Source organism: Pongo abelii, chromosome 7 (assembly GCF_028885655.2).
Source record: "Pongo abelii isolate AG06213 chromosome 7, NHGRI_mPonAbe1-v2.0_pri, whole genome shotgun sequence".
Classification (NCBI taxonomy): domain Eukaryota; kingdom Metazoa; phylum Chordata; class Mammalia; order Primates; family Hominidae; genus Pongo; species Pongo abelii.
This window is the reverse complement of record NC_071992.2, coordinates 21432280-21459459: the sequence shown is the minus strand read 5'-3', so window position 1 is coordinate 21459459 and position 27180 is coordinate 21432280. Positions and strand designations below refer to the sequence as shown.

The window sequence follows — 27180 nt, the reverse complement described above, 5'->3', positions numbered from 1 at the left end:
TAAAGGCAGATATGCCTCGGTTTGCATTTCACATCTCCACCACCAGGCAGCCGAGTGCCTTTAGGCAGGAGTTGAGCCTCTCTGAAGCTCAGTTTCCATATCTGTGAAATGGGAACAGCCATACCTACTTCATAGTTATCTACGAAGATTCAAACAGACAACACATATCAAATGTCTTATATGGGTCCTGGCATAGCACTAGTTACAGCTTCTGAACAGGTTTCATTTTGAGTACAATGAACTGCCAGTTTTGGTTTTTCCTTCTTGAATGTCTCAGAAGAAAGTCTAATCTGTCCTAGTTTTGTCCTCACTCAGATGACCAGGAAAACGTTTTTTAATGTCAAACTAAACTTTTTTTTTTTTTCTATTTAAGTCCCTTTCATTTGTCCTGTATCCTCTGGGCATGCTCTCAAAAGTCTTTACAGAAGGTAGCAATTAAACTACTCTCTTGATTTCCCATAGATTAAATAACTCCAATTACTCTGACTTATTAGAATAAGAGCTGTTTAATATTCCTTTGAGAATGTGCCTTCGTTCTCTCCAGTTTCTCTTTGGTCCCTTAGAAATAAGTGGATCAAAATGGAATACAGTCTTTCCTATGGGACTGACTAACACAGAGGGTGCCAGAAAGATTACTTCCCACGCCTTTGCATGCTGTGTTCAGTTTACTTTGTCTTTTTGTGTTCTTTTTCTTTTCCTCCCCCCATATTGTTCCCTCCTATCCTGACCTTCTCTTTGTCCTGCTTTTTTTTTTGTCCTTAAAAAGTATTGCTTATTGGCATTCAGTACAGTGGTCATGCATGTGATCCCAGCACTTTGGGAGACTGAAGCGAACAGATTGCTTGAGCCAGGAGTTCAGGACTAGCCTGGGCAGCATGGCGAGACCCAAAAAGCAAAAAAAAAAAAGCTTATTGATTAAGACTGAAAGCTCTGGAATTGGACTGCTTGGGTTTGAATCCTGCCTCTATTACTTAGCAACTGTGTCTTCGCTTAATTCCCTTAAATTTTCTGAAGCTTATTTCCTGATCTGTAAAATGCAGTGAACACTCTTGACACGGTTTGGCTCTATGTCCCCACCTAAATCTCATCTCGAATTGTAATCACCATGTATCAAGGGAGGGACCTGGTGGGAGGTCATTGGATCATGCGGGCAGTTTCCCTCATGCTATTCTCATGATAGGGAGTCCTCATGAGATCTGATGGCCTTAAAAGTGGCAGTTTCCCCTGAGCCTTCTCTCTCCTGCAACCATGTAAGATGTACCTTACTTCTCCTTGGCCTTCCGCCATGATTACAAGTTTCCTGAGGCCTCCCCTGCCATGTGGAACTGTGAGTCTATTAACCTCTTTTCTTTGTAAGTCACCCAGTCTTGGGTAGTATCTTTATGGCAGTGTGAGAACTGACTAATACAACAGTATCTACTGCAAAGATAGAAGGACTTAATGTATTGATGTATGTAAAGTTCTCAGAGCAATGTCAGCACACAGTGCTCAACAAATACTAGCTGCTTTTTATCTTATTTTGAAATAATTTTAGACTCACAAGAAGTTGAAAAAAATAGTACAGAGAGTTCCCAGGTTCCTTCTCCCAGCTTTCTCCAATGATAACATCTTTCATAGTTATAGTATATCTTGGTTTATTAAAACCAAGACATGGATATTGGTTCAACACTATTAACTGAACTACTGACTTTATTCAGATTTCACTCGTTTTTTCATCATGCTTTTTTTATTTAAAGATAGGAGATCTTGCTCTGTCACCCAGATGCTACAGTGCAGTGGTGTAATCATAGCTCACTGCAGCCTCGAACTCCTAGGCTCAAGTGATCCTCCCACCTTAGCCTCCAAAGTAGCTGGGACTATAGGTGCATGCCACCATACCTGACTAATTTTTTTATTATGTTTTTAGAGACAGGTCTTACTTTTTTGCCCAGGCTGGCCTTGAACTCCTGGCCTCAAGTGATCCTTCTGCTTCAGCCTCTCTTAAGTTCTGGGATTACAGGTGTGAATCACCATGCCTGGACTCATGCTTGCTTTTTTGTGTTTGTGTGTGTATATAGTTTTATGAAATTTTATTACCTGTCTAGATGTGTGTAACTACCGCCAGAGTAGGGATACAAAATTGTTCCATTTCCATGAACTAACTTCCTTGTGCAATCTTTTTATAGTTACACCCTCTTTTCATCCCTAACCCCGCTCCCCTTCCAGCAGCCATGGATCCATGCTCCATCACTTTTTGAGAATGTCACATAAGTGGAATCTTAACTTTGGAGATTGATCTTTTTCACTCTCTGTAATCTTGAGATCCATCTAACTGGTTTGTGTGTTAGTGGTTGATTGCTTTTTGTTGCCAATTAGTATATATGCCATTGCACGGATGGATGGTAGTTTGTTTACTGTTTGAAAGACATTTGCGTTGTTGTCAATTTCTTGGCTATTACAAATAAAGCTGCTATGAAAACTGGTGTACATTTTATGTGAGAATGTTTTCATTTCTTGAGGATAAATACCCAAGAGTATGACTGCTGAGTCATATGCTAGCTGTAGGTTTAACTTTTTAAAAAACTGTCAAATTGTTTCTGTTAGTGGTTGTACATTTCACATTCCCACCAGCAACGTACGAGGGACCCAGTTCCTCTACATGCTTGCCAGAATTTAGTATTATCACTATTTTTTATTCTTGCCATTCTAATAGGTGTGTAGTGGTATCTCACTGAGGTTTTAATTTGTATTTTCCTCTGGCTAAGGATGTACTTAAGGATGTACTTATTCACCACCCATATTCTCTTTGGTGAAAGTCTGTCTGTTCAAGTCTTTTGCACATTAAAAAACGTAGATTGTTAACTATTTAGTTTAGCAAGTTCTTTAAATATACTGAAAGCAAGTCCTTTGTCAGACATGTATTTTGCAGACATGTTCTCACTTTCTGTTGATTATCTTTTCATCCTATTCCCAAGATACTTTGTGGAAAACAAATTTATAATGAATTGAAATTTTTATGTTACTGATCATGCTTTCAGTGTAGTGCCTAAGATTTCTTTGCCTAACCCTAAGTTACAAGGATTTTCTATGTTTTTTCTAAAGGTTTTATATTTTTACATTTACCATTTTACATTGAGGTCTAGGATCCATTTTAATTTAATTTTTGTTAAAGGTGTGGTTTAGATTGTAATTTTTTTTTTTTCTTCCCCTTTGGTCCTCTGGATAGCCAGTTGTTCCGACACCATTTCTTGAAAACAGTCTCCTTCCTCCATTCAGTTGCTTTTTTAAATCTTTGTTAAAAATAAATGTGCTGGCCATTCTTATGTAAAGTTATTTCTGGGTTCTGTAATCTGTTCCATTGATCTATGGACCTGTTTCTCTGCCAATACCACACTGTGTTGATTACTATAGTTACACAGTAAGTCTTAAAACTGGGTATTGTGATTCCTCTGACTTTATTCTTCTTTTTCAAAATTGTTTTAACTTTTTAGTTCTGTTGCCTTTCCATATAAATTTTAGAAGAAGCCTGTGTATATCTACAAAAAATCTTGCTAGGATTATCTGTTAATTTAAATGTTAATACTTTCTTCATCCTGTATGTGTTTTATTGTCTTAGTTTAAAGCTCTTTAAATCTTTGCAAATAACTTTTGAAAAGGCTTTAGAGATTATTTAGCCTGATTGCAACATTTTACTATGGAGAAAATGTAGACTTTTTGGGGACAGGTTAAGTGAAGTTAGGTGACTTGCTCAGGATTACCCAGGAAACTAACTGGCTTAGGATGAATTCCCCAGCCTCAAACTCCTTGTTCTGTAGGATTTTCTAGTTGCTCTAAGGCCTCCCCTCTTAAGTCTACTGAATCTTACTTCTTATTTGTACATTTTCTAGTTTGTTTAAAGAGATTGTTTAGAATTTCACTGTTGTGTTGCAGAGACAGCATGATCCGCTATAGTATAGAGTCACCTTGGAAACTTGTTAAAACTGCAGATTCCTTTACTCTAGCCCTGGATATTCTAATTCAGTAAGCATGGTATGAGGCTCAGGCACCTCAAATTACTGTGATAGAAGTGAGCTGTGGGCCACGTTTTGAGAAACCTGGGATGATAAAAGAGAAACACAGGTCTTGGAGTCAGATAGACCTGGAGTCAACTCCTGACTTTTTAATTTACTTACATAATAGCTCTATGCTTCAGTTTCTTCATGTATAAAATGAGGAGAAAGACATTTGTTTTACGTTTTCTTATTGTTTAAACACAGCGTGTATGAAGTTTGTAGCATTTTTTTTATTATTATACTTTAAGTTTTAGGGTACATGTGCACAACATGCAGGTTTGTTACATATATATACATGTGCCATGTTGGTGTGCTGCACCCATTAACTCGTCATTTAACATTAGGTATATCTCCTAATGCTATCCCTCCCCCACAACAGGCCCCAGTGTGTGATGTTCTCCTTCCTGTGTCCATGTGTTCTCATTGTTCAATTCCCACCTATGAGTGAGAACATGCGGTGTTTGGTTTTTTGTCCTTGCGACAGTTTGCTGAGAATGATGGTTTCCAGATTCATCCATGTCCCTACAAAGGACATGAACTCATCCTTTTTTGTGGCTGAATAGTATTCCATGGTGTATATGTGCCACATTTTCTTAATCCAGTCTATCATTGTTGGACATTTGGGTTGGTTCCAAGTCTTTGCTATTGTGAATAGTGCCACAATAAACATACATGTGCATGTGTCTTTATAGCAGCATGATTTATAATCCTTTGGGTATATACCCAGTAATGGGATGGCTGGGTCAAATGGTATTTCTAGTTGTAGATCCCTGAGGAATCGCCACACTGACTTCCACAATGGTTGAACTAGTTTGTAGCATTAAACTTGGTACCCCAAATCAGTGAATGCTATTTCCTTTCTTTTCTTCCTCCTTAATAGACTGCAGTTTGATACCTATTGGAGGAAGAGACAGCATGATGTGTGTCACAGACCACCCCACTTCCCTCCTGGTCACTGGGAAGACTAAATTTACAGTCCCTCTCCATCTAGGTAGGGTCGTGATACTCTTTCTGGCCAATGGAATGTGAATGGAACTGACTCGTGTCCCTTCCTGGCTGAGATGGTTCAGTCATTGATTAGACTTATCTTTTGTTCTGCTGTATCTACTAGCTGGGTGATAGCAGGATGACAGTGAAGCAAGAAGATGGTGAAACCGGCTGGGCGCAGTGGCTCATGCCTGTAATCCCAGCATTTTGGGAGGCCGAGGCGGGCGGGTCACGAGGTCAGGAGATCGAGACCATCCTGGCCAATATGGTGAAACCCCATTTCTACTAAAAATACAAGAATTAGCCGGGCATGGTGGTGTATGCCTGTAATGCCAGCTACTTAGGAGGCTGAGGCAGGAGAATCGCTTGAACCTGGGAGACAGAGGTTGCAGTGAGCTGAGATCTCGCCACTGCACTCCAGCCTGGGCAACAGAGCGAGACTCTGTCTCAAAAAAAGAAAAAGAAAAAAAAAAAAAGAAGATGGTAAAAGTACAAGATGGAAGTAACCTGATCCTCTGAGTCACCATTTGGGGGAGACTTCAAACTCCATTAACACATCAGAGTAATTCAAAAGAGAACTAAAGCTTTGTTGTTTTAAACCACTGAGATTTGGGGGCATGTGTGCAGTACTTAGTGTTAATTATTCCAATTAATATACTGTGTTGGCTATTTTTAAACACTTAAAATTATCTTTTGAATATTATCTTTGTTCTATGTTCTAAATGCTTTATGGTTTATACTAGCTATAGAAAGTACATTAAGACATGTAAGTAGTTCAGTAGGAGACAAAAGCATGATGAGATCTTCATTGGTTGGAGAATACAAAATTTTTTAAATCCAGAATATTTTTGTGGGTTTTATGTAGATAATCTCAAACATCAGAGGCAGGTCTTTTAGCCAGGTGAAAGTCAAGATAATAATCCCTTGACAATAAGAGCTATCAGGAACCAGAGGTAGTGGATGGTAGATAATCTCAGAGGGGCTACACTGTTGAAGAGGTGGTCCAAATAGTCTAGGGATGAGGGTGGGCATTCTACCACTGGGAGAATGGTGCTGGGCACTAGAAGAAAAGACAAAGAAAGGGTTTGGCACAAAACTTACTATGCCATTGCTCATTGTAAAATAGAAGATTCTTGTGTTCCATGGAGTAGCTGCCCAGGGACCGGATCTAAAATATTTAGCCGTTTGCCTCCAGTGATCTTCTAGACCTATAAGATGAGCCTCCTTCGTAGGTACAGGCTTAAGTACATGATCCATTAATACAAGAGAGAAATCATCTTAGGTCATTAGATCATTAAGAGGGACCATTATTTCACCACTTTCAATGAATAGATAAAAAGCCCATTCTGGCTTAGAGATTTCCCCTCTGAAAGGATTTATTATCAATAGGTCCTAAGTAGTTTCTGATTCATGAATTATTTAAAAGTTTATTGGTTAATATCCAAACACCTGGGGATTTTCCAGTCATCTTTCTGTTATTGATTTCTGGCTCAATTTTACTAAGGTCTGTGAACCTACTCTGTGTAATTTCAATTCTTAGAGATTTGCTGAGTACTGCTTTCTGGCCCAGCATGTAGTTAATTGTTGTAAACATTCTATTTACTCTTGAAAATAATTCACATTCTACAGTTGGTGCATATAGTATTGAAGAGTGTTAATAGTATTGTTCAATTCTTAAAAAATGTGACAGGATATTTTATGCTGTTTATAAGATTGACTTCTCAAATTCAGGTTATAGAGAGGTTAAAAGTAAAAGGATAGAAACATTTTTGTTCAAAATATCTTCACAGATTGTTTTTCCCGTTTCCTCTGTGAACCCCAGACAAAGGTATATTAAAATATCTATGATTAAGGATTATTATTACTTCTCCCTTTAATTCATTCACTTTTTTCTTTGTTTCAAGGACATGTTATTATATGCGTGCAGATTTAGAATTGCTATATCAATCTGATGACAGTGGTTCTTACCTTAAAGTCTAGTTTGATTAAGCTTTCCCAGTTTCTGTTTGGTTAGTATTTGCCTATCTTTTTTATCCCTTTACTGTCAAACATTCTATATCCTTATGTTGAAGGTATGCCTCTTTTTTATTTATTTTACTTTAAGTTCTGGGATACATGTGTGAAATGTGCAGGTTTGTTAGCAAGGTATACATGTGCCATGGTGGTTTGCAGTACCTATCAACCCGTCATCTAAGCAGCATACTTTAATTTTATCTACTGTGTCAATCTTTGTCTTGTAATTGGGGTATCTATTGGCCTTTAATAGAATTACAGATTTAGCTTTCAATCTACCATCTTACTATTTAATTTCTATTTTTCTCACCCATTTCTTGTTTATTTTTTTCTCCTTTCTTGCCTTATTTTCAGTTAAGTATTACTTTTTGATTTTCCCCCTCTTTATTAGCTTGTTAATTACACATTATGTTACATTCTTTTAGTGGTTACCTTAGAGAGTGTGCATTTATCTTTGACTTACTAAAGGCTAATATAAACTAGTACTTTTACCACTTCCTGGACAATGCAAGGGCTTTAAAATACTTTAACTCCATTTATACCCCTTTCAAATTTATATGCTACTATCCTGAATAACTTCTAGGTAACAGTAAAATGTAGTAATATGAATGGGAAGGGATGAATCTTGAATATTTAATCCTTGTTTTGAAATATAATTTAATTATAAGTTCATATGATTTCTTTTAAACAATGGTTACATTTAACAACTGGCTTGTAAAATTCCTGAAAATTTAATAGTTGTCTCTCATGAACCAATAAGATCTGGGTCAAGTACACTACTGAGTGAAGTCATTACATAGAATTGTAGCCAAGTTTAATAAAGATAGTCCTTGGAATTACATCTCAGCATTCAAACATCGATATATTTAGGATCCCTAAACAATAAAACAACCACCGTGTTTAGTCAAGTTCAACAAATAAGGACAAATTTTAATGATGACCTGGAGGAAGACATTGAGAATTTTTGTAAATGTGAAACAATGGAGTGCATTATACCTGTATTATAAAAATATTACATAACCGTGTCCCACTGTGCTTTTCTTCCAAATTCTGTTAACCAGCATTCATGTTGTAGCTTGAAATTGGCCACAATGGGCTACTTACTTTATGGAAGTATTGACTACATACCAGGACTTGAGTTATTGTTTGTTGTGTGGCTTAAGAAAATGATGAAGAAAATTGAAGATTAAACTTAATAATATCTGTTGTCTGTAGCATTTTGTGAATAGCACAAAAAATTGTGGAAAATATTCTCATATTCAGAAACGATTATCTGACTCAGCAAAGGAATCACTCTTGCCATTGATGAGTGAATGAAGTGTTGTTTTACTCTTTTATTTTTATTTTTTTAGAGACAGCGTCTTGTTCTGTTGCCCAGGCTGGGGTACTGTGGTGTGATCATGGCTCACTGCAGCTTCAACCTCATGGTCTTAAGAGATCCTCCTGCCTCACCCTCCTGAGTAGCTGGGACTGCAGGTGCTTGCCACCACACCTGGCTAATGTAAAAAAATATTTTTTTGTAAAGACTGGGTCTTGCCACGTTGCCCAGGCTGATCTTGAGCTCCTGGCCTCAATCCTCCTGCCTTGGCCTCCCAAAGTGCTTGGATTACACATAACAGCAGCTGTGCCTGGTCATTATTCCTAATAATATATTATTAGAAGAAAATATCAACAAGTATGCTTGTTGGAAGTACACTTGTTCATCATATGCAAACATAGGTTTTCTAGAGATACAATAATTTTATAAAAATCAACAAATCAATTAGTTATATGGAATTTAGGATATGGGACAGATTCCTAGCTCACTTGAATTTTGTGTACAAAATTCAAGATATGCAGGGTTTTTTTCACCCCTCATCGAGCTGGTTGTTAAACATTTACCAGCGCACCCCTGACCTCACTCCTTCAAAACTGCAGGTAAAAGTTTTATCATTGTATCGAATGACTTTCTTAAGAATCCTAGGGTGAAAATTGAATAGACGTCACTAACTTAAATACGGTATTTACTTCTTTATTACTTCTAGTATTCATTTCTTTATTATGGTTTTCTTGATAAAGAACTCAGACTAGTTGTTCATTTTTCAGTTTTGTAAAAATGAGCAAGGCCTCTAACTTCTCACAACATATTTACAATGTTAAGTTTCTGTTTATTTAGAATGCAAAATAGATGATTCTCTTCCTTTTGCCTAAAAGACTTTTCTGTTACTGTAACATCAGCTTTTAAGCTTTTGCTTCCCACTGTTCTTCTAGCAGATTTGGGGTGTGAGAGTAACTCATAGCCCCCACTTGAGGCATCCATGTTCCCTCTGTTGCTCCTGGTTGGACTTGAGAAGGATCATCTGATAACTTTCAGTCCACGGCTACATACCAGAGTGTTAATATTCTTTCTCACCCACTACCCATAACTGAGGATATCTTAAAAATAAAAGCTAATTTTTTAAAATTTATAAAAGGGGTTGGGCATGGTGGCTCATGCCTGTAATCCCAGTGCTTTGGGAGGCCAAGGTGGGAGGATTGCTTAAGCCAGGAGTTGAAGACCTGCTTGGGCAACATAGTGAGACGCCCATCTCAACAAAATAAAAACATAAATCAGCCATGTCTGGTGGTGGATGCTGTCATCCCAGCTCCTCAGGTGGCTGAGGTAGGAGGATTGCCTGAGCCTGGGAGGTCGAGACAGCAGTGACCTATGATCATGCCACTGTACTCCAGCCAGCCTGGGCAACAGAGCAAGACCCTTTCTCAACAACAACAAAAAAACAAACAAACAAACAAAAAAAGTTTCTTTTCCAGCCCTTGGAAATCCTCTGTACTGAATGATGATAGTGATTTAATGAATATTCGTTGTAGGTCAGACACAGTATTTTGCCCTTTTTTTTTTGAGACAGAGTGTCACTCTGTTGCCCAGGCTGGAGTGCAGTGGTACAATCTTGGCTAACTGCAACCTCTGTGTCTTGGGTTCAAGCAATTCTCCTGCCTCAGCCTCCCGAGTAACTGGGATTACAGGCATGTGCCTTAACTCCTGGCTAATTTTTTTGTATTTTTAGTAGTGATGGGGTTTCACCACGTTGGCCAGGTTGGTCTCGAACTCCTGGCCTCAAGTGATCGACCCACCTTGGCCTTCCAAAGTGTTGGGATTACAGGCAAGAGCCACTACGCCTAGCCTGCTTTCTTCTTGTAGAAGCTTTGTGGTTAATCTCTTCAGGTAGTCCCATTATTCTCCTCCTTTTAGAAATTAGAGAACTAGAATTTAAAAGGATAATTTGCCCGAGGTCTCGAGTGACCAGGCTGGGATTCGAGCCCGAGTTAATCTGGCACTATGACTACTGCATGATACTGCCTCTTGTCAACAAGTCTGATGTTACTCTCTTATCTCTCAAGTAACCTCATTGGCCTCTGCCTCCCTTTTTGTTATCAATGTTTATTCAGTATTTGGAACTCAAAGTCTGAGGACAGGACCATTTTGTTATTGTGACACAAATGTTGTTCAACAGTTCAAAACTGTTTTTTGAACAAGAAGAAAGTTAAATTTTGGAAACACTCCTTCCTCTTCCTTACCTTATGTAAGAACAATCACTGAGCCCTGACTCTATGCCTAGAATGTCTCTTGAACCTGCCATTAGTCTGGCACCAATCCTTCTCTGTTGGGTAACTGCTGGAACCTTCTGCTTGTTTCCACACCTCCGGTCTTCACTTCTCCAGCTCAGCCACATCATGGACTCAGAATGAGCATTTAAAACTATGTCACAAATATGGTCTGTGTGACTCCATTGCACTTAGGACATGGCTCCATCCCTTAGCAGAGGTTCCCAGCCTTCTCTGTAGACTCACTCCCTTCCACATTCCTGTAGGCATCTGAAATTCCAGCCATATTGTGCTCCTCACAGGTCCCAAACTCTGCCATGCTTTCTCATGTCTGTGCTTTTTTTCAAGGGTCCCCCCTACCCTGTCTAGAATGCTCTTTTCCTGTCTCCCATTTCTTACCTCACCTGCACTCCTACGTGCCCTTCCTGACTCAGATTTGAGTCTGAGTAGTCTCATGTGATTAGATGCTCCTTCCCTTTGCTCCTCTGTAGCGCCCTGTACATGCTTTCTCATAGCCCACTGTCTTCTGATTTATGGCGGGGGAAATAATCTGTGACTTCTCTAGGAGGGCAGGGTTTGTAGCCCCATCATAGAGCCTGACAGTTCTGAGGCACACGTGCATTTATGCTGGAGGAAGCGGGCATGAGAGATTTGCCTTTTCAATCATCTGCCCTTCATCCCATTAAAATTTCTCTTCTCTTACAGCGGTAAAGAATTCAGTGTGGAAGAAAATGGACGATGATGACAATTACATTATGTAAATCCAGCAGGAAGGAGAAATTTAGAAGGCACTTAGAGATGCAGCTGTGCCTGGAAAAAGTGCTAGCCCCGGCCTTGGGAGAGTCATGTCCCGCCTCTGAACTGTGGTTTCTAGGACAGTGAGAAGCTGGGTGCCATGATTGCTAAGGTTTTCTTTTCTTTTTTTCTTTCTTTCTTTTTTTTTTTTTTTTTGATGGAATATTGCTCTGTCATCCAGGCTAGAGTGCAGTTGCATGATCTTGGCTCACTACAACCTCCCCTCCCAGGTTAAAGCGATTCTCCTGCCTCAGTCTTCTGAGTAGCTGGGATTATAGGTGGCCACCACTGAGCCTGGCTAATTTTTATATTTTTAGTAGAGTTGTGACTTCACCATGTTGGCTAGGCTGGTCTCGAATTCCTGACCTCAAGTGATTCACCCACCTCAGCCTCCCAAAGTTGTGGGATTACAGGTATGATCCACCGCACCCCGCCGATTACTAAGGTTTTCTTAGGTCTATGCATGCCAGCCCTACAGCCACAGTACATAGTCCTCTGTGTCATAATTTTCAGGGTATATATTTTGCGGAGACATAGATCTTCCTGAGCAACCTGGAATCTGATTATTTCTCAGCAATAATGAGTACAAATCTCATTTGAAGCATACAGGCATAGCCAGTTGCAGTAATATTATCTGTAATCACAGTGCTTTGTCGCGGGGGTGAGGCAGAAGGACCACTTGAGGCCAGGACTTTGAGACCAGCCTGGGCGATGTAGTGAAACCCCATCTCTACAAGAAAAAAAAAAATCAACTGGAAGTGGTGGCAAGGGCCTGTAATCCTAGCTACCTGGGGGCTGAGGTGGGAGGATTGCTTGAGCCCAGGAGTTGGAGGGTGCAGTGAGCTATGATCACACCACCGCTCTCTAGCCTGGGCGATGGAGAGAGAATCTGTCTCTAAAAAATAAAAAAGCATATAGGAATATAATGACTTTTATTAAGTTCCTCTTTTAAAAGCCTATCTATTCTTCCTTCAAGGTATTAATTAAATGACATGTTAACATAAATCAGCACAATTTTATTTTAAGATATCCTAACATGTCAAAATATATAAATTAAAATGAATGCAAAGTAATTCAATGAAGATACTTCGGGAAGCTAGTCCCATGAGTCTGCCTTCGCTTAAAATATTTTTGGAACTTCTTGTTCAGAATTATCCTAGGGCACTTGGCACATTCTTTTTTCTAGCATTGGTAAATCTATATCTCTGTAGGACAGATTTACGAACAAAATGGGTAATTGAACTGTATTTTTATGTTTATTAATTTACTCTGCTTATGAAAGTAATATATGTTTGGAAAGCATAGAATAAAGAAAAAATGAATACAGTCTACATTCGGGTTAAACATTGTGTTAGAGTGTTCTTGAATTGCTATAAAGGAATACCTGAGACTAGGTATTTCTTTTTAAAGAAAAGAGGTTTAATTCAGGAGTCCTCAACCACTGGGCCACAGACCCATACTCATCCATGGCCTGCTAGGAACCAGGCCCCATAGGAGGTGAATGGCAGACAAGTGAGCGAAACTTCATTTGTATTTACAGCCACTCCCCATCACTTGCATCACTGCTTAAGCTCCGCCTCCTGTCAGATCAATGGCGACATTAGATTCTCATAGGAGTGTGAACCCTATTGTGAACTGCACATATCAAGGATCTAGGTTGTGAGCTCCTTATGAGAATTTAATGCCTGATGATCTGTCAGTGTCTCTCATCAACCCCAGATGGGACCGTCTAGTTACAGGAAAACAAGCTCAGGGCTCCCAATAATTCAACATTATGGTGAGTTGTATAATTATTTTCTTATATATTACAATGTGATAATAATATAAATAAAGTACACAATAAGTGTAATAGTTTGAATCATCCCCAAATCATCTTCCCCAACACTGCCTCACCCCCGTGGAAAAATTGTCTTCCACGAAACCAGTCCTTGGTGCCAAAAAGGTTGGGGACCACTGGCTTAATCGGCTCACAGTTCTGCTGATTGTATGTGGATGGCTCTGGCCTCTGCTCTGCATCTGGGGAGGCCTCAGGGAGCCTTTACTTAAGGTGAAAGGTGAGGCAGGAGCAGATACATCACATGGTGAGAGCAGAAGTGAGAGAGAGAGAGAGAGAGAGTGATGGGGGAGGTACCACACAGTTTTAAACAACCAGATCTTGCAAGGACAGCACCATGGGACTGGTCCTAAATCATTCATAAGAAATCTGCCCCCATGATCCAGTCACCTTCCAGGAGGCCCCACCTCCAACATTGGAGATTACATTTCAACATGAGATTTGGGGGCACAAATGTCTAAACTATATCAAATATTAGCCAGTCCTTGGATGAAAATAAAAATCATGGGGTTTTGGAGCCTGAAGGTGACAGGAGGGTCAGGATTCTACAATTTTTTTTTTCTATGACCCCTCATCAGTACCTGGGGATGGTAGTTGTCTGGGTCTTCTAATGCCATGTTTTCTTTTATCTTGGACTTGCATCTTCTAATGCCATGTTTTCTTTTATCTTAGACTTGAGGCTTTCTCTTTTTTAAAAATAGGAACAAGTAGCATAGAGAAATAACTGAAGATCTTCCCTAATTTAACCAGAGTATTTCTTTTTCTAGTTTTAAAAATATCTCATATGAATATTTAAGATAAATTGAGGTCCTACTATATATATTTTGTGCCTTTCCTCTTTTGCCTAGTATTGTATGATAACATTGCCACGTCATTAAATGTATTTTGAAACTTTTTTTTAATGGGTGCATTTCATTCAATCATGTATATCCACAGTGTCTTGGTCATTTTCCTATTGTCTTCTTGAGAGTTGATGATATGGATATGCCCATTTGGCTGTACCATCTATGATAAAAGTATTATAATTAAAATACCTGTTTGATAAATTAAAACTTCTTCATACAAATGAAATTTTTATTAATGAGGTTGACATTTTCCACATGTTCTTTGTCCTTTTAAATGGTCTTTTGATTCATATTCTGGATTGTTTGATATAAATGTTGTCATTCATCTTTTCTTCTTTGCATTTTCTGGATACATCTTGCTCCTCTTCTTGTTTTTGATTTCTGAGTCACTTGACTTTAGGTGTGCCTTGTAAACAGCATATAATTGGATGTTGAGAATCTTTGTCTTTGTTAGGGATGTTTAATCTATTCATGTTCATCACATTTCATAGGTCTAATATGTTTTCCAGTTGGAAAAATTTTTCTACTTTAAATGTTTCTTATAATTCTCTATTACTTTAGTTGTATGGATTATATTTTTGTTAAGATTTGGAAGACACACATCTGGTACCTATTCTGTTGGTGCTGATTTTGTAGTTTTTAAAAATAAAATTGGTTTGTTTGACTCAAAGTAGCTCTGAAGTTAATCTCAAAGAGAGGGTTCAAAAGAAGTCATGAGCAACAGGGCATTCTTGGAATAAGTGTCTGTCCTCCCAAGGACACCACTTGGAAGGGCAAATTCGTTTGGTTGGAAAGTGTTATTTATCAGTTGATTGATGGAGATGGAGTCTCACTCTGTCCCCCAGGCTGGAGTACAGAGGCGCAATCTGGGATCACTGCAACCTCTGCCTTCCGGGTTCAACTGATTCTCCTGTCTCAACCTCCAAGTAGCTGGAATTACAGGTACACACCACCATGCCTCGTTAATTTTTGTATTTTTAGGAGGGATGGAGTTTCACCATGTCGAGCAGGCTGATCTTAAACTCCTGAACTTAAGTACCCACTCGACCTCGCAAAGTGTGTTGATATTTTTACGTTGAAAAATAGTGTTTTACATTAAAGTCAGTTTGATGAGCATTTCTTCACCAATTTTACCTTTTGGATACTTCAACACTTGTTTAAAATTAAAATATCCATGCAAAACTCTTTAGCTGGCCTTCTTTCTCTGTTACGCATCCTGTCTTCTGGTTACCCCTCACTGTGTCTGCAGTACAATGTGTACAAGTAACCAGCCAGTGGCCAGCAAGGGCAGCACCGTGTAGCAGGAATGTTCTGAATTGTTGCGTCTTTAGTCACTTTCCTTCTTGCCTTCAGTTTGCACATCTGTAAATTGAAGAGTTTGGAACACGTAGACTATGATGTCACTTCTAGTTTCACCTTTCTCTGATCAGAGTTTATTAAACACCTATCTGAAGAACTTCAGTACCAGGCCCTATATAGAATGAGAAGCATAAAACCAATCTCTGTTGAAAAAGAAAATATCCTAAGCTGATGAAAAAAAATTTTGTATCTTGATCTGTGTGATGGTTATAGAAGGGTATAATATGTAAAATCTCATTGAGCTGTATCTTTCAGATGATTGTATTTTACTCATCTGTGTATTGATAACTCAGTAAACAGGAAAACTAGAAAACTGAACATCCCCACCCCACCAAAAAGAAGAACAGAAACTGGCTAAGTGACGATATGTTTAAACATTGTATTATGAGGCAGGGTGGCATAATGGTGAATCCACAAAAAGTAGACAATGAGTTTGAAACCTGACATTACATATTAGCCTTGGAATTTTGCATACATTATTTAGCCTTTCGAGTCTCAGTTTTTCATTTTTTAGTAAAAGTAAGATTTGTAATGATGACTTTATCAGGCACTCAGGAGTATTGAATGAGTTATGAGGCATATAAAGCACTTGGCATATAATAGGTGATCAATACATGTTTTTAAAAGGGGGCATTAAGAGTATTACACAAATGTGACAGATTTCAAAGAACTAAAAGATTCTACATCATTCTTTTAGTAGATTAAAGTCTTTGGGATATTCCACAACAATGAAACTTGTTAACTTTAACACAGCATTTTCCAGAGTCACTTGATCATAGAAACTCCGTTTTTCTAAATATCACCTCTCAGGAATAATTAATGCATTAGTTGACATCTGGGACTTCCCTAACTCAGGAGTCCTCAACCACTGGATGTACACTGGTATACAAGTGTTCTCCCCAAATAAAATCACCCTAAAATAAATACAGCCCAGAAATCTCAGTGTGAAAGAGACTGTGAAGAAAAAGGTAGGGTCATAATTTTGCTGGTGACATTGCAAGTTGCTAATACCTCTTTTGGAGAGCCATTTGTAATAATAAAAGTGATTTATAATAAAAGTCACAGGGGCTCATTATGGTCTTAAATGTGTTAACCCCACTTTTCAGATTATAGCCTAAGGAAAGACCTCCAATAGGAACAAACAAAATTTATTTGTTTAAAAATGGTTGACTGGGTTATAATCATGTGTGGAAACAACCAGCTGAAAGATGGCTAATTGAACTGCTTTAGCGAAACAATGGAATATTGTACCATTCAAAGTGACAGATATCTGGACTCAGTAGATAAATGGAGACATCAAGCAAAAAGTTAGAAAATAGTGTGCGCATGGTGAACGCAACCAAAGAAAACAGGTCTGTGCAATGATAAAGGTTAGAAGTGAATTTTGTAAATCTGGTTTGATGTAGGAAAGGGATGATCTATATTTTAATTTTTGGTTTATCATAGAATAATTGCTAAATGACTCAATAAAAACAAAGTACTAAATAAAAACATAAATTATATGTTCTGAGCTAGAACAGGATGTTTTTGAAAACAGGTGAGAGTATGTAAAATACAGAACAGAAATAAAGAGCAGAAATATAGGTAGAATTATAGAAAAATAGACATGATACGCCTTGAAATTTTTAAGAGTTTTGTCTCACCAATGTATTGTGAAAGTAGTTATCACACATGAGAAGTGTTTTTCTGGAAAGAATTTTCAATTCAGTGGAAACCCCAAAATATGGAGATGAAAATTCATGAGAGAAGTTGTTCTTAAAGATATCAAGTTCCCTGTCAGCTGTGCTTTTTTTTTTTTTTCCAGCTGCTTTTCCTCTTTTCCTTTGTGATAAAGGAGAAGGTTTTATAGATGCTGAAATGGTTTACTACTGCCTTATTTAGTTGCTGTCTCGCTTTTATGTCTCCCCAAAGGGTCACAAAATCTATCCGTTTAAAAACAGAAAATGATGTGTTTTTAGTGCAAAGAGAGAATAGCCACTTTAAAGAACCAATAGGAATTAGAAATAAACGGAATCTCGCAACTTTAGCCACCACGTAGTAGGACTTTGGATCATCTCAGATGTCAGAAGCTACACAAGGAAAACAGAATGAGCTTCTGGGTGGGGGCTGCCTCCTTTTCACCCCTTGAAAGCCCAAATTAACTCTTGCATGCTTATCAAGTGAAAAAGATGGTTAGAGTGCCTAGCAGAACAGGGAAGTCACTGGTTGCGGGACCGTCCTCCTTTTTCTTGGGCCTTTATGGCTGATCCTTGTGAATAGATGATCTTGAGGAAATAGTGAAGAATCTTGAAAGATATGGCAGGGATGGGGAGGTGTCTGGGTGTTTGAGGGGATGAAGAAAGCTGTGTATCTGAAATGTATTACATTCATGGAGAATTTTTTTTTCAACTAGTTTTTTTTTTGAGACAGAGATTCACTCTGTCGTCCAGGCTGAAGTGCAGTGGTGCGATGTTGGCTCACTGCAACCTCTTCGTCCCAGGCTCAAGCAATTCTCTTGCCTCAGGCACCTGAGTAGCTAGAATTACAGGCATGTGCCAGCACGCTCTGCTAAATTTTGTATTTTTAGTAGAGATAGGGTTTTGACATGTTGCCTAGGCAGGTCTCAAGCTCCTGGCCTCAAGTGATCCATCTGCCTTAGCCTCCTAAAGTGCTGGGATTATAGGCATGAACCACCATGCTGGTCCCAAGGAGAATTTTTAATCCAAGTTGTAAAATGCAGGAAGTATTCCTCAAAAGAGGACCAGCTGAATCACAAAGCTGGATGGAGTCTTAGAATTAATCAATTAGTTCAAATCCTTAATTTTCACCATAAAGGCAACGGATCCAAGCAGGAGACATGGCTTGCCCACGTTTACAGTCATCAGTGAGGACATGACCAAAACCAATTCTTTTGATTTCCGGTCATATTTCTTTCCTGCCATAATTCCCCTTGCCTTCCGCCATCACTTTACTACTGACCGTTTCTGCTGCTACCATGCAAAAGATTAGCGTTCAGACTTAGAAATGTAGCTATGCAATGAAGAAAGAGTCTCTTTAAGCCATCAGAGGTATGAGTCAGCATACAGGATCCTGTTTATGAAGAAGAGGGCCAGAAGTTTAATTTCAAGAGTTCGACTCTGCATTCAGACCACCTGGGTTTGTATCCCAGCTCCACCACTGGGGTGGTGGGTGACACTAAGCAAGTTATTTAATGTTCCTGAATGTAGGTATCCTTATCTGTAATATGGAGAGTCAGGATTATACATGTCTCTTAGGTTCTTAGGTGAGAAATAAATAGGATAATCCATTAGATTGGGACATGGTTTACAGCAAGTGCCCAATAAATGCTAGCTAGCTATTTTTACTACTGTGAAGGAAGTTATAACTATTTCTGTCAAACCTTAAACCGGGTGTGGTGGTGCACACCTCTAATCCCAGCTACCTTAAAAAAATCTGAAGGAAATGAGAACTATATATTTTGGAGGAGATGAATGTTAACTAGGCACAGTCTTTCGGTGCTCAGAATGACTTTTGCAGTGTTGTGAAACCTCCTGAATTCCCCTGATCCTGAAATCTGCCTCTGGTAGTCTCCTGTGTCTAGTATAGCTTATATTTTCTGTAGCTTTTCATAAAACAGGTGTCTTAATTACTCACAATTTTAACTATGCCTTGTTTTTCTGAAACGGGAAAAGTTATATTGTCCCCTTCGCAGGGCGTGCGACAGGGGGAGCGGCTCGCTGCTTCAGTGCCGCGCTGCTCAAAACTCTAGAGGGACATACAGACAGGGCAGACATACAGGGCAGGCTATGGGGCTCCGGCCCCACGTCTCGGGGTGGATGTTGACAGCTCCGGAAGCCGCAGTGGGCATGTGCTACCGTGTGCTCTTTTAGTTTTGCCATCTGTAGGCGGCTTGTGTTAACCTGAGCAGTTAGATCCTCCACCTTGTCTCAAGGACAGAGGGCTTTCCGTATCCCGGTTTCTTGCCTTGGTGTACGGAAGAATCAGATCACATGTGGGCTTGGAGAATGAGTGCAAGGTTTTATTGAGTGGAAGTAGCTCAGGGAAAGTCAGAAGTGGGTAGAGTGGGAGGGCTTTCCTCGGGAGCTGGGCCACTCAGTGGCCTGGGCTCTCCTCGGACTGCCCCAGCCAAACTCTGCATTGTTCTGCTTCTGCTGGTTGGTGGCCTGCTGGCGCCTGCCGGTGCGTTCCTCTGGACGTCCAGCGCCTCTGTGTTCCTCCACTGATGTGCTCCTCTCGATGTCCACCTGCCCCTGTCTCTGCCTTGCTAGGGTCTCGGGAGTTTTTATAGGCACAGGATGGGTTGTGGCAGGCCAGGGTGGTCTTGGGAAATGCAACATTTGGGCAGGAAATGCCTGTCCTCACCGAGGTCCGTGGGGGTTGGAACCCTAGCCAGGGACCACGCCTTCACCTCTACCCAGCGCTTCCCTTCCCCTCTTCCGTTTCTTTTTTTTTTTTTTTTTTTTTTTTTTTGAGACGGAGTCGTAGTCTGTTGCCCAGGCTGGAGTTCAGTGGCACAATTTTGGCTCACTGGAACCTCCGCCTCCCTGGTTCAAGCAATTCTCCTGCCTCAGCCTCCTGAGTAGCTGGGGTTACAGGTACCCACAACCACGCCTGGCTAATTTTTGTATTTATAGTAGAGACGGGGTTTTAGCTGGGTTTACAGGCACCCTCAACCACGCCCGGCTAACTTTTGTATTTTTAGTAGAGACGGGGTTTCACCATCTTAGCCAGGCTGATCGTCTTGAACTCCTGACCTCGTGATCCACCCACCTCGGCCTCCCAAACTGCTGGGATTACAGGCGTGAGCCACCGTGCCCGGCCTCTTCCATATTATTTAAAAGGACCATGCTCCTCCCGTCCCAGCACGTCCCTTCCGTATCATTTAGATATTTTCCCCATTGTATAGCTTTATTAAGGTATAATTGATACACAATAAACTCACATATTTAAATCAGGTAATTTGATTTGTTTTGACATATGTATACACATATGAAACTATTACCAAAATCGAAAATATATACATCCCCAGAAAAGGTTTCATGTGCCCCTCGGTAATCTGACCCTCCTGCTTCTCTGGGTCCTTCTTTGCCCCTCTCATCCCCCAACCCCCATCCCCCGGTGAACACCGATCTGCTAGAATTGTATATAAATGGAATCACACAGTATGTGTTCTATTTGTTGGGTTTCTTTCCCTTGGCATAATTACGATCCATGCTGATATGCGTACCAATAGATCATTCTTTTTTATTGCTGAGTATTCCAATGATGTTTTCTTTCTTAACTGTTTACCCTTGTCTTGCTTACCTGGCTATGGTGTGGAATGAAAAACACATTGAAATGATTTAAAAAATTTATTGAGGAAACATCTGTGTTTCCCATTTATATTTTTAAACTTCATTATCTAGTATGCATAGCAAATAATATGCAGCAATTGTAGGATCCCTGAGGGCAATACCCATTTACATTCTGTATGCATACATCTTTTTAAATGACATCTACAAACAATATTACTGTTTATTTATTTGAATCTTGAGATTAGAATTGTTTTCTTGCCTCCCTCAATCTCAATATAAAAAAAAAAAAACATCCTTCCATCAGCCTAACCCAATGGATTGATTGAATAAATTTAATTATATAAATATTTACACAAAGTTTTCATTTTCATGGCGAAAGATTTATTCTGTTAACGTTAGTCTTTTCTGGAAAATGTGGACAGTATGTTCTCAATTCCCTTGCAGTTGGAGCGTAACACAAAATAAACTTAGAAATTGATACAGCAAAAGTAATACATTTGCAAGATAATGAGAGACCATTTGGGAGGCAAGTCCATTTTTGCAGTGACTTTCTACCTTCATCATAGTGATCTCTCAACTGTTGACATTCCTGCATCTGGGAAGGAAGAAGATAAAAATTACCATTCAAAATGCCTGTTCAAGTTTGGCGAAAGATTTAATTTCTTTATCTATCACAGTGTCACCAGCCCTATGACTACTATAGATCAAGCCTCAGTGCCAGAAATACGGAGACTTGGCAGAGTATAGGGTAGAATTTAGCCAGAGGGAGTTGTAAAGAAGCCAGAGAAAACAAACTTTACTCATTCTGCATCTCAAACTTGTGTTCTGGGCAGTTGTCCTAAGTGTTGTCTTTGCCCGAAAAGGCTGGGAATGTGGTAAATTAAAAACTGAGCCAGTAATGGAGATGCATGTAGTGACCTTAAAGATGCTGTGGAGATTCTAGTAGCACATAGATGTTTATTAGAATAATAAAAAGGGCCGGGCGCGCTGGCTCACGACTGTAATCCCAGCACTTTGGGAGGCAGAGGCGGGTGGATCACGAGGTCAGGAGATCGAGACCATCCTGGCTAACACGGTGAAACCCTGTCTCTACTAAAAACACAAAAAATTAGCCGGGGGTAGTGGCGGGCGCCTGTAGTCCCAGCTACTTGGGAGGCTGAGGCAGGAGAATGGCGTGAACCCAGGAGGCGGAGTTTGCAGTGAGCCGAGATAGTGCCACGGCACTCCAGCCTGGGCGACAGAACGAGACTCCGTCTCAAAAACAAAACAAAACAAAAAAAAAAGAGAAAAAGTCAGTTCAGTTTCTCTACTGGAAGGTAACTTGGAGATGATCTGTTCCATACTTTGATTTTGCAGGTGACTTGCTCAAGGTCACACAATTACTTCATGGCAGAACCGGGACTGAACTTGGCATTTCTGAACGACACACCTCTGCCCTCCGCATACCGCTACTTCGATTGTTGTGTTGGAGTAGGTGTGTTGGTGTATAAGGTGTGGGAATGTATAATTTGTTGTTTTTGGGCTGCCCTGTATAGGTGTCCCTGTTGCCTGGAACCATGCATCCTAGATGAGCTATTCTTGATCATTGTATCATCTTTGGGGGTGAGTTTACTTTTCTGAATGAAGGGTTGTGCCTGCCTAACTCAGCCAGCTATGAGATGGAAAGGCCACAATGAGAGGTGACATTTGGCTAATGAAGTAACCATGGTTGTTCTATTTGATTGTCTACTCTTTATCAGTTAGCCTGCTGAAATCTTTATACTCTGGAAGTCTACAACTTTAAGCGTTACAGCAGTTCTCTTTTTAAGCTTCTCTTCCCTAGTCTTAACATCTAAGTCTCAATGCTGTCTGCATTTTCATCATTTGTCGGTGTAGCTTGTTACCATCTGTAACATATCTTCTTACACACAGGGATTCTTGGCTAAGGGTGAGAAGACAACAGATAAAGATCATCTTCCCTCACCGAGAATCACAGATTTAGTCCAACCTCTTCATTTTACAGATCGGGAAGTGGAGACTCATAGGAGTTAAGAACTTGCCTGAGATCTCACAGTAACTCATTTAAGATGAAAAGCCAAATGTTGTGTTCTGGACAGGATTAAGTGCAGCTGATATCCCTGAAACACTGTTCAGGCCTCATTAGGCTCTGTGATGGCATCTAGCACCAGCTGAGCAGCTGTAGTGTCTAATAAATGCAAGGCCAGCCCAGAAGGATTTACTGGAAAAGGGTGTCTAATAAAATGAACAGTTGCATGTGGAGTGTAACTACGGCACTGCAGACTGTTTGCTGGAAAATAGCTCTTTTACAGAGGTCCATCAACCGTCTGTATCTTCACTGATTGAGGAGAAAGATTGTGTTATTGGTCTCACAGCCAATGACAAACAGAAGCAATTTACTTTCTTTTCAAGAGACTGGTTATAATGCGGATCCTTTCCAGCCTAAATTGGTCAGTGCTTTTTTATGCTATAATAGCTTATCATTCATATCTCCAGTTAGCTTGTGATGGGAGTCACTTCATTGTCGATTATGTTAGTGGTTCCCATGTTGACACTGTGAAAACAGTTCAACTCCAAACCACGTAGGGTCCATACTGGTGAGCTTTGGAGGCATTTGGTAATCTTTTTTTTTTTTTTGAGACGGAGTCTCGCTCTGTCGCCCAGGCTGGAGTGCCGTGGTGCAATCTTGGCTCACTGCAAACTCCGCCTCCCAATTTCACGCCATTCTCCTGCCTCAGCTTCCAGAGTAGCTGGGACTACAGGCGCCCGCCACCACGCCCGGCTAATTTTTTGTATTTTTAGTAGAGACAGGGTTTCACAGTGTTAGCCAGGATGGTCTTGATTTCCTGACCTCGTGATCCACCTGTCTCGGCCTCCCAAAGTGCTGGGATTACAGGTGTGAGCCACCGTGCCCGGCTACACTTGGTAAGTCTTTAAAGTATAAGGAAAATAATATTTGGTATCCTTTAAGGCAATAATGGACTGGTACCTTTTCAAAGAGACTTCAGGTAATTTAGTAGCATAATTTTGTTATCTGAGATTATCTCTATTTATTGAGGTAAGAAATTGAAGTGAAGAAAATCAGGGTGACCCACTTGAGTGAAAGGATTAAAATGAAAAAGGAATTAAAAATAGATATCTTTCCGTTGAGTCTGCATCCTGTAGTCTTAAGACCAGGACACCAAGATCCTGTTTCTCATTTGACAAAATAACAGAAAAGTAATCTTTTAGGGGAAGAACTCATGACCTTTAAAATCAGTTGTGTTCTAAAACATACTATTTGCAGTAAAATTATTTAATGTAGAAGGAATGTGGTTAAGGATATTGTATAATAACACACAATTTATCATGTGTGACATCCAAGAGGCCTTTCTTTTCTGAGACATATCTTGAGAAAGATGATAATTTTAGAAGTTGGCTGTACAGTTCCTGACCCTATCCCTGCTCTATCTTCCAGTGCCATATCATAAGGGAGTTCATTGATTTAAAGAAATGAAAAAGTTACCATTAAGATTTAAATATAAATTTTGTGTATATATAAAATTAGCCACATATGCACAAAGAAGATCTCACTGGGAACTTTTAGTTGGCAGACACACATCTCATCTCGTGGTGTTCTTCATTTGTTATTTCAGGCATGCTGATGGTGAAGAGGGTTTTTAGCCTTTTTATTTTTCACATTTTGAAAATCAGCGTGTCTGACACAGACATGGTTTAGATGGTCTAAAGATTTAAAGTTTTAAATAGATGCAGGTGAGTAAGCCTTGGAACTTAAGGCAGCTGGATGGATATTTTCACACCATTGGATCCATTGTGTTTTTGAAGCCCTTTGGACATTAAAATGCAGAGAACTTTCACTTATTAGTTGTATATTAAATAGGATGAGTTCCTAGATGGTTAAAATATTATTGATCTCAATGTACTCATTTTCACCATTTTTAATTGCTCTTTTCAGTAGATGATTTTTGGTAGGCTTCTTTTACCATGATTAAAAGCAGGTTTATGTATAGGGGACTGCTAATTAATGTCTGCCAAACTCTGTTTCTTTGGAGGTGGGTCAGGGTAGACCTTCCCAATCTTTAGAATCCCAACTGAAAAACTTCCAGAACCAAGTGTAGGATTTTTCCATGGATGGTTTCTCAGCCGCTGTCACGCACATCCTTCCTCCTCTTACTCGCTTTTTACTGTAACTGACGCTGGTGATGACACATGAGCTCTTCCATAATGCTCAGTCGGAATCCTCACTTTCTGTGCCAAGCTCTGGAGAACATACTGGGCATTGGAGGACAGGGGAGGGGACTGAGACCTGGATACAAGAATGAATGAATGAATGAATTTATTAATTATTTATTTATTGGAGACAGAGTCTCACTCTCTCCCCCAGGCTAGAGTGCAGTGGCACCATCTCAGCTCACTGTAACCTCCACCTCCTGGATTCCAGTCATTCTCATGCCTCAGCCTCCCGAGTTGCTGGGATTACAGGTGCCTGCCACCATGCCCGGCTAATTTTTGTATTTTTAGTCTAGATGGGGTTTCACCATGTTGGCCAGGCTGACATAAGAATTTAGACAGAGGGATGTCATTGTCACTGTCTGAATCGGGCAAAGCAAGGTTTTGTAGCTACTCTAACTGCAGTTGCTTTCCTGGATTTAGTTTTTGCTTTTGGCACATACTTATTGTCTATGTCTTTGATACTCAGAAAGTGTGCATTTTTGTCATTGTGGTTTCTTATGAGGGAATTATAGGGTATCAGGGTGGGCTGTGTTCCTGAGGCCAACATGGCAGCCTTTGGTTCCTGGAAGCACATATACCTAGCCACCACTTCCATGCAGCTGTGTTATGTAAGCCCCATACTTACTTTTTTTTTTTTTTTTTTGGATACAGAGTCTTGCTCTGTCGCCGCTGGAGGGCAGTGACGCCATCTTGGCTCACTGCAAGCTCCGCCTCCTGGGTTCATGCCATTCTCCTGCCTCAACCTCCCAAGTAGCTGCGACTACAGCCACCCGCCATCATGCCCGGCTAATTTTTTTTTTTTTTTTTTAGTAGAGACGGGGTTTCACTGTGTTAGCCAGAATGGTCTCGATCTCCTGACCGTGTGATCTGCCCGCCTCGGCCTCCCAAAGTGCTGGGATTACACGTGTGAACCACCGCGCCTGGCTGCCCCATACTTACTTTCAAAGAATCATACATGAAGGCTAAGTCCTGTAGGTAAAGGCATGTTGCAAAGTCAACAGAGTAGAGGCTCACTTTCCTTTGTAGAGTTTGGTTTTGAAAGTTCGAAAAATCCTGACTTCACCCTGTATGAGCCCAGTAGGTTACTTAACACATTTGAGCCTCATTTCTGCATTTGTAAAGTGGAAATATTAATGCACATATCCATAGCATTGTTGTGGTTGGAATGAGTTCATGTGTAACATAGCTTGCGTGGTGTATGGACACATTGTAGATGTGCTGTTGATGTTCCTTCTCTTTTCTTCCTATAGAGCGTCTGTCCAGTTGAATATACCCACTTCTCATTAGCTGTTAGTATACCTGCAGGTCACCTCCTGGAATTTTCCATGATGCTATTCCCCTTCCACCCTGATTACCAAGGGGGTCTTGGCAGTGGGTTTGCCTTCTACTCTATTTTTCAGTTACTAGCTTGAGATGACTCTTCTCTGGAGGAACATGATGCTTGGAACGGCTTAGGAGACATGTACTTTCCAGAGCTGAAGAGCAGACTTTTAATAAGTTCCTTCACTGGAAAAAGAGGGAGGAGCTGAGCCATGCCGTGGCTCTGAACCTGCAGTTTGGTATTGCTAGTACCACACACTCCAGGGCTCGATGTATGTTACTGTGTGTAGATGAGAAAACTGGGAACAGTTCTTCAAGTTGCTGGAGTAAGAAAGTACAAATTAGATTATTAATGATTATGTGGAGGTACCAGCTGACAGTCTATTTGTTTTCATTATTAAAACAAGTGTGGTTTTGGATTATGTAGATTTCCCCCATTTTTACTTAAATGGCCAAGGGTATTCATGAAAGATATCCATAAAGACCATGCCAGTGATACAGCCTCCAGATCTGCTGCCTGCAAGCTAAAACACAGAAAAGAAAATTTAAGTGGTTGGGAGTCAGAATGTGAGATGGATTGGAAGCCAAATTATAAGCTCATTTCAACTCTTGGCCTGCAGGCGCTGAAGTAACATTATTTGTTGTCGAGGACGGAAAACAACTCAGATTCAGGTCCAAGTGATTATTCCACTTAGGCATTGCTGCGTTGCTGCCAACTGCAATTCGGTTTAGACATAGATTGATTGGCCAGGCAGAGGCAGAAGTGGGTGGTGAGAGCCGCACAGGCACTGCAGTAGAGACACCAAGTTGGGGCCAAGATCTGGCCCCAGGCAGTCGGCAACCCTCTCCAACACTAAACCCACAGTGAACTGGGGTGAGAGTGGGTGGGT

At 40.2% G+C, this 27180-nt stretch overlaps 1 protein-coding gene across 16 annotated transcripts in view; it reads left to right on the top strand.

Annotated features, from left to right (window-relative positions):
* The window catches only part of CSGALNACT1 (chondroitin sulfate N-acetylgalactosaminyltransferase 1), a 358363-nt gene that overhangs the window by 128058 nt on the left and 203125 nt on the right, over window positions 1–27180 (top strand). Inside the window, exon 1 of one of the 16 annotated variants that reach the window (XM_024251239.3) lies at window positions 22097–22231. The exons of the other annotated variants lie outside the window; for them this stretch is intronic. The gene's annotated coding sequence lies outside the window, so the exon portion shown is untranslated. Of the gene's footprint in view, window positions 1–22096; window positions 22232–27180 lie in introns of those variants that run through there. 16 annotated transcript variants of the gene reach the window in all.